Raw genomic sequence first — 13227 nt, 5'->3', positions numbered from 1 at the left:
TTATCTTTTTCAGCAAGTCCTGGGATAAATTTGCCTAATTGGTTTACCATCCCAAGAAAGCTGCGCATTTCACTGACGTTTGATGGCTCTTTCATTTCTGAGATTGCTCTAATTTTGTCTGGGTCTGGCTGTACTCCTTCCGCAGACAAGATGTGTCCAAGAAACTTCACTTCCTGTTTGCTCAGGTCACATTTCTCCAGGTTTAGTGTGACACCGGCCTCTTGTAGTTTATTGAGCACTGTGTGCAGTCTGGCGTTGTGCTCCTGCTGATCCTGTCCCCAGATGAGAATATCATCCATGTGACAGACCACGCCTGGCAGCCCATTAAGGATTACTGACATTCTACGCTGAAAATGTTCTGGGGCAGACGCTATTCCAAAAGGAAGTCTGTTGAAGTAGAAGCGCCCAAAGGGTGTAATGAATGTCGTGTAGTGTGCTGACTCTGGTGACAATGGGACCTGCCAGAAGCCTCTGTTTGCATCCAACTTGCTGAAGACTTTAGCTCCCGCCAGAGAACCTAGAGCCTGTTCAACCGAAGGCAGGATGTACTTTTCTCTGCACACTGCTTTGTTGAGGTGGGTGAGGTCAACACAAATACGTACTGAGTCGTTTTTTGCTGGCACTGGGACCATACCTGCACACCATTCCGTTGGTTCTCTGCTGATTACTCCCATGGACTCCATTCTTTCCAGTTCCTGTTTCACCTTTCCTAACAAAGGGATGGGGACCCGTCTTGGTGTGGCCAGGGAAAAAGGCACAGCCTCAGGCTTCAACTTAATTGAATAAGGTTGTTGCATTAAGCCTAAACCCTGACACAGTTTCGGGTATTTTTCGTGCAGCACATTCATGTCAATACTGTCGGCTCTACACACTAGGTTCAGCTTGACACTTGCCGGCCTGCTTAACAGTGCTACGTGCAAATCTTTGATAATGTACACATTTTCCTGTATTCCCTGTTCACCTTTGCAAAGTGTTTCTCTGCTCATACCCAACACGTCAAGTGGGGAACCACTCGGACCAAACAACGGTCTATCTGGTTTGCATAACCCTGTCTCGTTCTGGTTTATGCTGTAAAACGTCTGGGCAAGGATAACAGATACGTCAGCTCCTGTGTCTATCTTAAATCTGACCTTGTGGTTTCTGATAGTGAGATCTGCATACCAAGGATCTGAGCCTACGTCTACAGAACCAAGAAACACGGGTGTAACATCGCTTTCTTCGGCTTCTATCACATGCACAGATTTAACAGATTTACACACTTTACTGAAATGACCTCTTTTACCACATGAGTGACAAGATACATCTTTCGCTCGGCATTGATCTTTACCATGTGCAGGGGTTTTCCCACACCCTGTAGCATGATCTCCCATTAGATGTTTTGTCCTTTGATGTGTATTTGCGATCTCTACGGGGTTTGAACATTGAATGCCTTTGTTCCTTGTGCTTAGCTGACACAGCGTCTATTTCCATTTTATTTTCCCCTCTGATGTCCGACTGCTGCTTCTTGATGGCTTCCGACTGCCTGGCTTGGTTAACCGCTTTCTCTAACGTCAAATCTTTGTCCATTTGAAGTCTCTCCGCTAGGCTGATGTCCTTCAGACCCACGACGAGGCGATCTCTTATTAATTCATCGTGCAGCGCACCATAACTGCAGTTTTCAGCTAAAGCGTAAAGTGCAGTGACAAACGAGTCTACAGTCTCATTAGCTTGCTGTGTTCTCTGATTAAAGCGGGCTCTCTCGTAGATAATGTTTTTCCTGGGAACAAAGTACATCTCCAAAGTGTCTCTTACTGCTTGATACTGCTGTCTCTGTATGTCAGATAACGCTTGTCCTCGGAGGATATCATCTGCTTCATCCCCCATGCAGTAGATGAGAGTGTTCACCTGGTTAGCCTCGGAGCTAAGGTGTAAGTTGCTTGCGAGTCGAAACCTTTCAAACCTCCGTATCCATTTTTCCCAATGCTGTGGCTTCGAGAAATCGAACAGCTCGGGGGGCTGGATGGTGAAAGTGGCATTCGGGGGTAGGTTAGCGTTAGCATTGTAGCCGCCGTTAGCTCGCTGGTGGGGCGGTGGCGTGCGAGGCCGCGTAACTGTTGCGCTAGCTCCCGCTTCTTCGTCCGACATCTTTCGTCTCGAGAAAACTCTTTACCACTCCCAAAGTCGCTTGCTGTCACTCCCCGATGATAAGGCACTTACAACTATCCCACTTCTGACACCATGTCGTGGTTTTCGGTACCCAAAGAGACGACACCTTGTAGAGCAACTTCAACCTTTATATCTCACTTCCGGTACCCAACACACTTTCACCATAAAACCGGATATACTTAAACAGATAACACCACAAGCATCACATGTAATGCTATATACATCTTAAAACAATGAGAAATGTTATGTTTATCATTATTATTAGACTTGAATCACCCAAAAAGTTAATTCTGTTCATCTTGATCCGTCATTGTTTGCCAGTGGTGCTAGTTTCAGTCATTATGCAAATGTACTATTTATAAGGTGTGGGAAACCTGCAGTCAGCTGAAAACATTACACTCACATGAACAGAATTCCTTATCTGGACACTTCAAGCAGTGCCTCTAAGTATTGTCTGACAGATAACAGCTCTCTACATTTGCTCACTAGCTACTCTGCTACATAGAAAATGACAACAACAAAACAACAATAGATGAGTGAGAATGTGGATGAGGGGAATTTGAAAAAGCTTATTTTTACTAGCCAGTGGAATCATAGCATTGCTGCTGAGAGTATGCTACCTGACACTGCCACTAGCATGTAGACTTTTTGGCTAACAGCTATTCCCACAAGCTACAGTACTAGGAAAAATAACTAAGCCAGGTACAGTATGTAATGTAATAATGTCTTAAAGATTAAAGGCCACTGTCACTTGGGGACTGGAAAAGAAACATGAAAACAGAAGTCTGTTGTTTAGGTTCCAAGGAAGTGTACTGAAATAGAAGCCAGAGAAGTCTGTCTTCATCATGTCTGCTTAAATTTAAAGCTGCACTCAACAAATGGGGAGGTGAAACCACTCAACATTTTGGCAGAGTAAGTAAAAGCAGAGTTGAATAGGTTTTGCTTGTTTTATTGGCTTACATGCTGTATCACTTTAGCTAATAAAATCTATGGCACCTGGTTGACAATGCAAATAACATTTTTGGCCAGCAAACAATATGAGCTCAGGAGCTGGCATGCTAAACAATAAAGCCGATGTTTGCAAGCATAAACAACTGGTTTATGCGGAAAGTCTTGCTTTAGCTGGCGGTGAGCCAGGTGGAAATGGCAAAATCTGCCCATGTGCCACGGTAAGTTTCAGTCCCCTATTTGAGTTATCTCCATGGTTTGAGGTAAGTGCACCTCTTTAATGTTTCGGTTTTGTAATGATGAGTTAATTTACAGACAAGCTGAGTGCTGTTTAGTGTGGATTATATGCCTTCTGTGGTACATGGCTGTGAAAGGTGTTTTGTCCCTACAAGAGTCCGCTTTGCATCTTTATTAACCTGAGTTAATCCACCCAAGCTTTTATTTTAAGGACCATATGGAGATGTTTATCCCTCCTCACTACTGTGTAATCGACAAAACTCATTGACTAAGATAGATAATGCACGGCAAATAGTGATGTCAAGCGTAAGTGCTATAGTCACTTTTACTTGTTAAGATAACTCAACTCTTTATTGTCATTGCACAGTCATACATAGTACAGTGGTACAATGAAATTGGAAAACTGTCCTACGTCGGCACTACATATAACACAACACGACACGATATGACACATCACAACGCAACAAACAACACAACACAGTATATTAACTTAATATAAAAAAGAAGAATAAGTGTATGTGTATTGCACACTGTTATTATTGCACATTAATTATTATTGCACCTTGTTATAAATATAAATATTATTATTGTTATTGTTTTAAACATTGTTACCTCCCCCCTAAAAAAGTCCAGGGAGGTAGCCAGTCAGGTCAACTATTTACATTGATCAGGGCTATTGCCCTGTTGTAAAAGCTGCCCTTGAGTCTATTTGTTCGGGACCTCAGCAGCCTGAACCTCCTGCCAGATGGCAGCAGCTTAAACACCCGGTGTCCTGGGTGTGTGCAGTACCATAGGATGCTGCGTGCCCTCTTGAGACAGCGAGTGCTGTACAGGTCCTTCAGGGAGGGAAGAGGATGTCCAATGATTTTTTGGGCCATATTGATGACCCTCTGTGGTGCAGCTGGAGAACCACACATCGATGCAATATGTCAGCACACTTTCAATGGAGCAGCGGTAGAAGACGGTCAGCAGCTCCTTCTTCAGGTCCATTTTTCTGAGGATTCTCAGAAAGTGGAGACGCTGTTGGGCCTTCTTTAAGACTGCAGAGGTGTTAGAGCTCCATTGGAGGTCTGTCTCTATGTGCACACCCAGAAACTTGAAACTGGAGACCCTTTCCACACACTCCCCATTGATGCTGACAGGCTGCAGCTCGGACTTCCTCCTTCTGCAGTCAACTACCAGTTCTTTTGTCTTGGTGGTATTGAGGTCCAGGTTGTTATCTACACACCAATCTGACAGCCTCTGAACTTCAGCTCTGTATGCAGTCTCATCTCCCCCTGAGATGAGCCCCGCCACGGTGGTATCATCTGCAAACTTGATGACTGTGTTGCCCTCTGACCACCACCAGTAGGCAAACACGGGGTTAGTATCTTGCCCAAGGATATTTGGCATGCAGCCAGGAGGCAGCCTGGGATCGAACCACCGACCTTCTGATTAGTGGCTGACCTGCTCTGCCACCTGAGCTACAGCCACCTACAGTAGGGGACTCAGTACACAGCCTTGTGGAGAGCCGGTGTTGAGGCTGAGGGCTGAGGAAAGATGAGGCCCCACTCTTAACTCTCTGTACACGGTCTGAGAGGAAGTCTCTGATCCAGCGGAAGGTGGTGGAAGGAAGTCCAATTTCCAGCAGTTTAACTAATAGTCTGTCCGGGAGTATCGTATTGAAAGCAGAGCTAAAGTCAACAAAGAGCAGCCTGCCGTAACGGCCCTGCACTTCCAGGTGAGAGATGGTGGTGTGGAGCGTTGTAGCAATGGCATCTTCAGTTGATCTGTTAGCTCTGTATGCGAACTGGAGCGGGTCGAGTGTGGGTGGCAAGCAGGACATGATGTGACGTCGGACCAGTTTCTCGAAGCACTTCATTATAACAGGCGTTACATCCACAAGCATAAAGGACTTGTAAACACAATAATATATTAAGAAATGAACAATGTCAAAAGTGATTACTTGATCACTGATTGAAACATATCGGATTAAATAAGCAGCTGATTGAAATGATTTTAATTTTAATATCTTAACTTAAACAACTTGTTAATGAATACATAATATTACTGTCATCATTTCAAATCCATCTTTGTTATACACTCATTTGCTATTTTGAGCATCAATCAGACTTTCTCACACAATGTTGAACACTTTCATCTGTTAAAAAAACAACAAAGGTCTTAACTACTGTGGAAATATGGCTCTCTGATATTTAAATCCACCTATTTTCTATCCGCTTTCCAGATATTTGGTATAGATGTCCATACAAAGATGCTCTGACCTTCCTCTCACCAGCCGCTTCCTCTAGGCTCAGACATGGGTGTTCTCGGTCTGCCATAAGGTGTCCTCTTGGTTTGACAAGCCTGAAATCTCCTCGCCCGTGTGCAGAAGGCATCCTTGTCGGATGCCCGATCCACCCCAACTGGTTTCGTTTGATATGAAGGAGCAGCAGCAATGCTCTGAGATCCTCCTTGCCCCAACTCTAATGCGGGTGTTAAAATGTCTGAAAGTGGGTCCAAGTGACAATTTCATCATCTTTCCCAACCCTCCTGTCCGTGTGAATCCCAATTTTTTGTGACCATGCTGACTCGTCTGCAGAGACACTCCACTACAATGCACCATGCCAGCACCCTTCAGGCAGACTTCAAAGAGAGGTGAAAAGAGGAACAGGAATGACTACTCGTCCATGGTGTCTGCAGCTGCCTGTGTCTATGTCTACAAGCGAACATGTTCACCTGCCTAAGGGTGAGCCCAGACATGCTTCAGAGAAAGTCCATTTTTGTCGCTTGTATCTCTGATTGTATTCCGTCAGTCGTTATTCACATCTCGCGGATATAAATTTCAGTCACCCAAGATACTGATTGCTTTAGCTTAATGCTCAAATGTCTAACACACTGTAGACACTACACTAATCTTTCTGTCAATCTCCCAGTCTTCTGCTGAAATTACTTGAACTACTTCATTTGAAGCAGCAACTCTTCCCCAACCTGGAGTTGGGCACTGTAATGCTTTTCAAATCATGGCCTTGGACTTTGGGTTGCTACTTCTCATTCCATCCACCCTGGACTCTGATCTCCAACTTGCACTGAGGTAGTTTGTAGTCAACGAGACCACAACCTCCACAAGAAAGACTACTAAAGTCAATATCTTTTTCCCCTTTCTGCCCACTGACGCATCAGACAGACATTGACATTTTACATTTTATATCAGTTCCTGTCTAATGTAGAAGACAAATGCAACTGTGGTTGTGAATTTGGTGATAGTTGCTACTTCATTCAGTCCACTTGCAACATTGCAGTTCTTGCTGTTTCAAAGGAAACTAGGAAATAATGGAGGAAATTCTGTTATTTACGATTTTGTGTTTTTCATCCACCATCCATCACCTTGAGTTAAGGAGATTAGCGAGAACTCAAGTTCAGGATACACAAATGTTTTGGCTGCCCGCTCAGGACACTTCTATTTTTCTACCTCAGCAACCCTCGCCTGTAGTATTCCAGAAGTAATTACAAAGATTGCTATCTTTCTACTGGAGTGCTTGTTGTGTTGTGAAGTTTATGTGGGCATATGCTTAGGACACTTGGAGTTGTTGCTTCATTCTTTATTTACCCTCATTATGTCCAGCCTCCCATCTGTGCTCATGAAATTTTAAGATCATAGTCAGTTATGTTATGCTATGATACTTACAGACGCAGGGGATCTGTTTTCATGCAGACATTTTGATGACTTCCAGAGCTGTTAGGAGCAGAATAAATGGGAAAGATTAAGCTGGACAAGGAATAAACATTCATTATGAAAGCACATTTTTTTTAGGTGTGAAAGAATTAAGTTGAAGTCCATGATGCTCAGTATGAGGCTTTGAAAATTCTGTATAATATAAAATACATTTTGTAAAATATGTGTATATTATGCTTTTATATTTCGGGGGGGGGGGGGGGGGGGGGTAGCAGCATCTCTGAATATGTCTGCTGGGAAATAATAGTGTTTTGGATGGGAGCCTTCCCTCTGTGCTCTGCTGCATGTTTCATATTGGCAATATTTCTTAAAGCTCTTAAACCCCAGGCATATCCAAGCACTCATTTGAACCTCTCAAACATTCTCTCTTTCAGTGTCCCCCCCCCCCCCCCCCCCTTATTTTTCTTTGTCATTCTCTCCTTTGCTTACTTTTCTAATCAGAACCAAATAATTTTACACCCCGCCATCGCCCAATTTTTCTTTAAAAAAAAAAACACTTTCAGCTAAGTGGGAGAAAAAAAAACAAACTTAACATAACGAGAGAAGAATTGTCAACGTTTCCACTGTAGTTTTCCTTTTCTGACGTGGCAGTGAGGAAAAAATAATTAGGCTTTTGTTGACAAGAGTCGAAGTGGTGGAATTGTACTGGCCCTGGATCAAAACGATCCATTCATTAATTTAATTGGCTGCTATGAAATGGCGTGGGTGTTTCGGTGACTGCGTGAACAGTGATACTTGTGGCATATGGGAAATTAGATATAGCCTTTCTTTGTGACTGCAGAATAGGAAGAGGGGGGAACCCTTATCAGCATTTGGAGATCTATGAAGGTTTTTCCCCTTTTCTCCTCTCCTCCAGCATATAGAATGTGCCTGCTGAAATCTGTGGGAGAATGACTCTGAATGAACCCTGGCTATTATAGGGCCTCGATCTGCATTAGTGTGCAAGCTAGCAAACCATGCTAATGTGCTCTCGTTGCTGCACTCTCTTCCCTCTTTTACTCACTGTGGAGACACACACACACACACACACACATACACACAAAAGCCCCCTGTGTTTGCCAGAGCACAGAGGGGGCTCACATCTCACTTTACCAGAGTGGGGGCATATCAGGAGGCAATTCCAGACTGTGTCTCGGAGGGTAGACAATAGTCACATCTGATCAAAGTGGAGGAGATGCATGACACTGGAACTGAATTTGAGTTCATGTGCTGTCTACAACGTCATGTACATAAAGGGAGAATGAGGGGAGGTAGAGTTACAGAGGAAAATGACAGAAAGAAGAGAGATGAAGAGAAGAGTGTTCAAGAAGCAGAAATATCCAAAAGGAGGAGAAAAAAAAACAAGGCAGAAAGAGCTGTAAAATCTGCAGTGGCGCAGCGACAGGCAAGCAAAGGGAGCGGCGTACATAAATGCATGCCTGTTGAGTGACACACATGCCGTCAGAGTCAAAGAAGAATCCTGTCTATCCTGTTGCGTGAGAGATAGCGTCTCAAGATAGCTGATAAGCGCTCTCTACAAGCGATCGACCATGTCCTCTTTCAGATATTTCTCCCTCGCATGCTCAGGACATGCAGTTTCTAATATTTACCATTCTAAACCTCTGTGGGTCCATTATAACCCTCTATTACCCCCTTGCGATGTAACGTATCCGCTACTTTCTCCATATTGTTTTCTGCTTGGCCCCCGTCCTCTTGTGTCTGTACAAAAGGGATCAAATGTACAACAGGCGCCGCTCTGGGATTTCTTGAAAAAAGAGATTCGGTGACTTTTTACATGCTCAGTGGCGATGAATAGATTTGAAAAAGAGACTAAGCCTTGTTAAATGTATAAGGCTTCTAGTCTCAAGCTGTGACTGGAAAATAAATAGCTTTGGAACTGAAGGGGGAAGAAAATGGGTAAAATGTTGTTGAAGTGGTAAACCCCAAGAATCGTGTTTTCTTCCTTTTTGGCAATTGTTGTTCGTTTCTGTGGTGTTTCTGCACCATACTCCCAGTCGTCGCTTATAATTCAAATAGTGTGTCCAGTGCTCAGTCACTGGCTTTGTTTTCGGGGATTTTTTTTTTTTTTTTTTGGTTTTTTGACTGTTCTGCTTAAAGAGGGTATATAAAATATTGAGACACTGGTTTGTGGTGTCCCATTTTGAAACCCTGACTAGCATTCTCACCACCTACATGTTGTTTTTATTTGGAGCCAGAAGTGCCCATCCCACATAAAGAAGAGGATGGAGTGTGAAATTATGCTAGTATACTTGTTTAGCAAGATTTAGCCACACCTTTTATCCTGCTGCTACAATTAAATGCACAGCAAGCCATCTTACATGTTGTATAATTGCATTACAAATATCCAAACAGCCCAACACCACAAACATGATCAGAAAGTCCACTCCTGTGACTCGAATCACCTGAGAGAAAGTCTAGCAGACAGCTAGGGCACTACAGCCACCTGTTTCAGCATTTATATATATATACATTACTAGTCAGAAGTTTGGACACACCTTCCTGTTTAATAGTTTTTCTTTATTTTTACTACTTTCTACATTGTAGATTCATACTGAAGACATCAAATAGATGAAGCAAGATATATGGAATTATATAACAAAGAAAAAATTGCTAAATAGCTCTAAATATGTGTTATATTTTAGCTTCCTGAAAGTAGCCACCCTTTGCATTGTTGACTGCGCTGCAAACTGTTGGCCTTCTCTCGATGAGCATCATGATGCAGTCACCTGAAATGGTTTTCACTTCACAGGTGGGCCTTGTCAGGGTTCATTTGTCGATTTTCTTGCCTTCTTTAATGGGATTGGGACCATCAGTTGTATTGTGCAGAAGTCAGGCTGGTACACAGCTGACAGCCGTGACAGTGCAAATGCAAATTCCTTGCTGAAAGTTTTTTTTAACTGTTCATAAAATTGAAATAGCTGAAATTAGAAGATTTAGTGAAATTACAGACATTATTAATTATGTTCAAGGCAAATAATAATACATTACCTCTTAAGTTACAAAACTTGTTTGTATTTTGTTCATGAAGTGGGGACAGTAGAAGAAAGTTTTATTTTAAGCATTAGTCTGCCGGGACAACAAATCACAACAGCAGTCGGCTCAAGGCACAGTAGATACAATATTGTATTGTACAATAGTCCTTCTATTATTATACAATAATAGATACAGAGAAAAACCCAACAATCATATGACCCCCTACGAGCAAGCACTTTGGCGACAGTAGGAAGGAAAAACTCCCTTTTAACAGGAAGAAACCTCCGGCAGAAGCAGGCTCAGGGAGGGGTGGGGCCATCTGCTGCGACCGGTTGGGGTGAGAGAAGGAAGACAGGATAAAGACATGAATATGTACAAAAGTAACAAATCTAGCTCCTCTAGATGCAGATGTGCACACAAAGCAGAACAGGCCAGCTCTGGCAGTCTTGACTGGTCCCATTCGGTTTCTAACAAATGGTCAGCAGCCAGCTGGAGCTTAAGCAATCATAACACAGAAGAACACATGAACACCACCACCCTGAGGTGTGGAGCAGTGAAAAGAAATTATAACCTGGGTCATAAAACTGTCTTGCAAATCCAAACTGGGAGCTGGTTCCAAAGAAGAGGGGCTTTTTTTTGGTTCTGCCTTACTTCTGCCTTCTGTGTTTAGAATTATTCACCACATGTAAATCATTGTGGAAAATATGCTTTACTGTGGGAGAGTGGTTAGTGTTTTGCAAAAAGATTCAATAATATTTGCAAATTGTGTCTTTTTTTTTCTACCTGGATCACCTGTTGAGAAAGAAAAAAGAGAAAACAAGCAGAAGAAAGAAAAAAAAGAGCAACATAATAAACAAAATCACGATGATCTATGGGAATGTAACAGTAAATACTAAATAATAAACAAGGAAGAGCAACAGAGGGGCAGCCGCGCCACTATCCCAGAAAGAGCTGAGGAGAGTCCCAGATGAGGGGTCACTCAGCCGCCGCGGAGCAGAAGCCAGGGGGAGTTGCAGTGACGTGCCCGTGAGCTCCGCCGACAGCCAGCTGTGCCAGAGTGAACGAGCCCCAGGCCGAGAGGCCGAGGGCACCTCACCCCCGAAGTGGCCCGAGCGAGCCCCAGGCTTCAGGCCCCGACAAGCAGCCACCAAGGAGTACCCGGACGCCCATCCCCAGACACAAAGAACCACCAACGCACCGATGTCTGAGGGCGTCTGCCACTGGCAGGGGAAGTGGTGGGGGGAGATAGGCCTCCAAACCTTGGAGGGCCTGAGATGTCCCTAGCGAGTTGGCGTCTGATACCCGACCTGACATATAGACACAGAAATACAGGCACACACAGATACATCCATTCCCACCCTCATGCTCTCATATGCAATTACTCAACACTCACCCAACGTGGAGACAGACATAAAGAGACACTGTACACACAATCACACTCCCCAAGCGTACTCTAAGCCCCAGGTCTAGGTACCCTTGCCCCTGGAGGGGGAAACTGCACCCAGACCCAGGTGGTGTTACCCTTTTCCCTGGGGTGGAGAGAAGCAGACTGCCCCGACTCGGCAGCAGCAGGGAGGCCCCACATTCCACACCCCAATCGGATGGCCAACTCCTCCTCCCAGCCCCCCGCTCCAGCAGGCCGCAGAGAACGGGGGTGTGAGAAGACTCCAAACCTCACTCCGCCCGCTCATAAGTAGTGTTGATGCATGTGTGTTCTAAGGTGCATTTAAAACCCAGGAGGGCATGGAGCTACCTGCCATAGAGCAGCAGGTAAGTGCATAGCTCCTCCAGATAGCCCTCAATGTCTACATGTATTTAAAATTGAAAGGTGGGCAACGACGCCAGGGGTGAGGTGTACACCCTGATGGTAATTTGGATTCCGTGTAGCGTGCCCACCCCCAAGATCCTATATGTATGTGTAATGACCCTGCATGTGTGGGTGATTGTGGTGGAGCGGGAAGAGGGAGGCAGCTGGAGATGGGGAGGGAAGGAAGGGCGCGGCAAGTGACCCCTCCCTGGGGCCAGCTCCCCCGCTGACCCCAGTAGGCACCCCCATACTCTGCAACCCGCCAGGGAAAGGGGGCCCAGGCCCGTCTGGACCGGGGCCTAGTGCAGCAGCGCTACCCAGCCCCACAGAGCCCGGGACAGCCCACCCGACCCCACCACAGAGAAAACTGCACCCACCCCGTCATCCACTCATCTTCCAGACTACACAAGACAATAGACGCCCAGGCTGAGATCTTCCTCCACCTCTCCTATATCTCCCCCTCCAACAGAATGAGTTCCTGAAGAGAGGAGACTTCCTGCAAGATGTAGCAGCCTCCCCCACCAGTTGAAGAGCCCCCCAGGTGGCTCGATGAGCTGGCGGAACCCTGCGCCAGGGCCGGGCCCCCATACACCCACCTCCCCACAACCCCGGCAACACACCAACCGGGACCTAAGCCCCCAAGGCCCAGCCAGGGCCCCAGGGCAGAGACGGAGCACCCCCAGAACCTCACGCCCATCCCGGACCCACCCACGGGCAGCCAGGCTATCAGGTCAGTAACCCACGTCCGTCAGCACAGACCTTCCCCTAGCCCCGCTGCACGCAGCCACGAGGAAACCGTCACCTAAGAGCCAACAGAGCCCTTAATAGGCCATGACCGCAATCCCCTGGTTGAGCTCTCCAAGGAAGATGCTCCTGGGGAATCCCCCGACACCCCAAGCCTGTCCCTACCCCCACACCAATGACATCAGCGAAGGTGAGACCAAACTATGCCCCCCCACCCCCAATAGGTGATGGAGCTGATCAACGGAGCCCAGAGCAATTGATCTGATGTGGTGGCAGAGGCTGCATCAAGACTAATGTAATCTAATAGATAATTTCTATATTGGTTAGAATTAGGATTATTTTTATTTTTCCAGTTCATGAGGACTGTTTTCTTGGCTATGCATAGGGCAGTGAAAACCATATGGGCGATATTCTTTTCTGAAGTGACATTATCTAAGCTGCCCAACAAACACACTAAAGGGGAAGTTGGAATGTTACAATTCAGACACTTCAATAAATCTTCACATATCTCGCGCCAAAACATCTGAACTGGTGGACAGGACCAAAGAGCATGGATATAACTGTCCAGTGTATTGGTTTGGCAGTATGAGCAGTTGTTGGTAGACGTAAAGCCCATCTTGTTGGCGCTTTGCTGGTGAAGCTGTTGAGGATTTATTCA

Source organism: Mchenga conophoros, linkage group LG23 (genome assembly GCF_057382185.1).
Source record: "Mchenga conophoros isolate Kocher_MC1m ecotype Shallow Benthic linkage group LG23, M_conophoros_male_GT1.1, whole genome shotgun sequence".
In the NCBI taxonomy this organism is placed as follows: domain Eukaryota; kingdom Metazoa; phylum Chordata; class Actinopteri; order Cichliformes; family Cichlidae; genus Mchenga; species Mchenga conophoros.
This window is presented reverse-complemented; position numbering follows the sequence as displayed.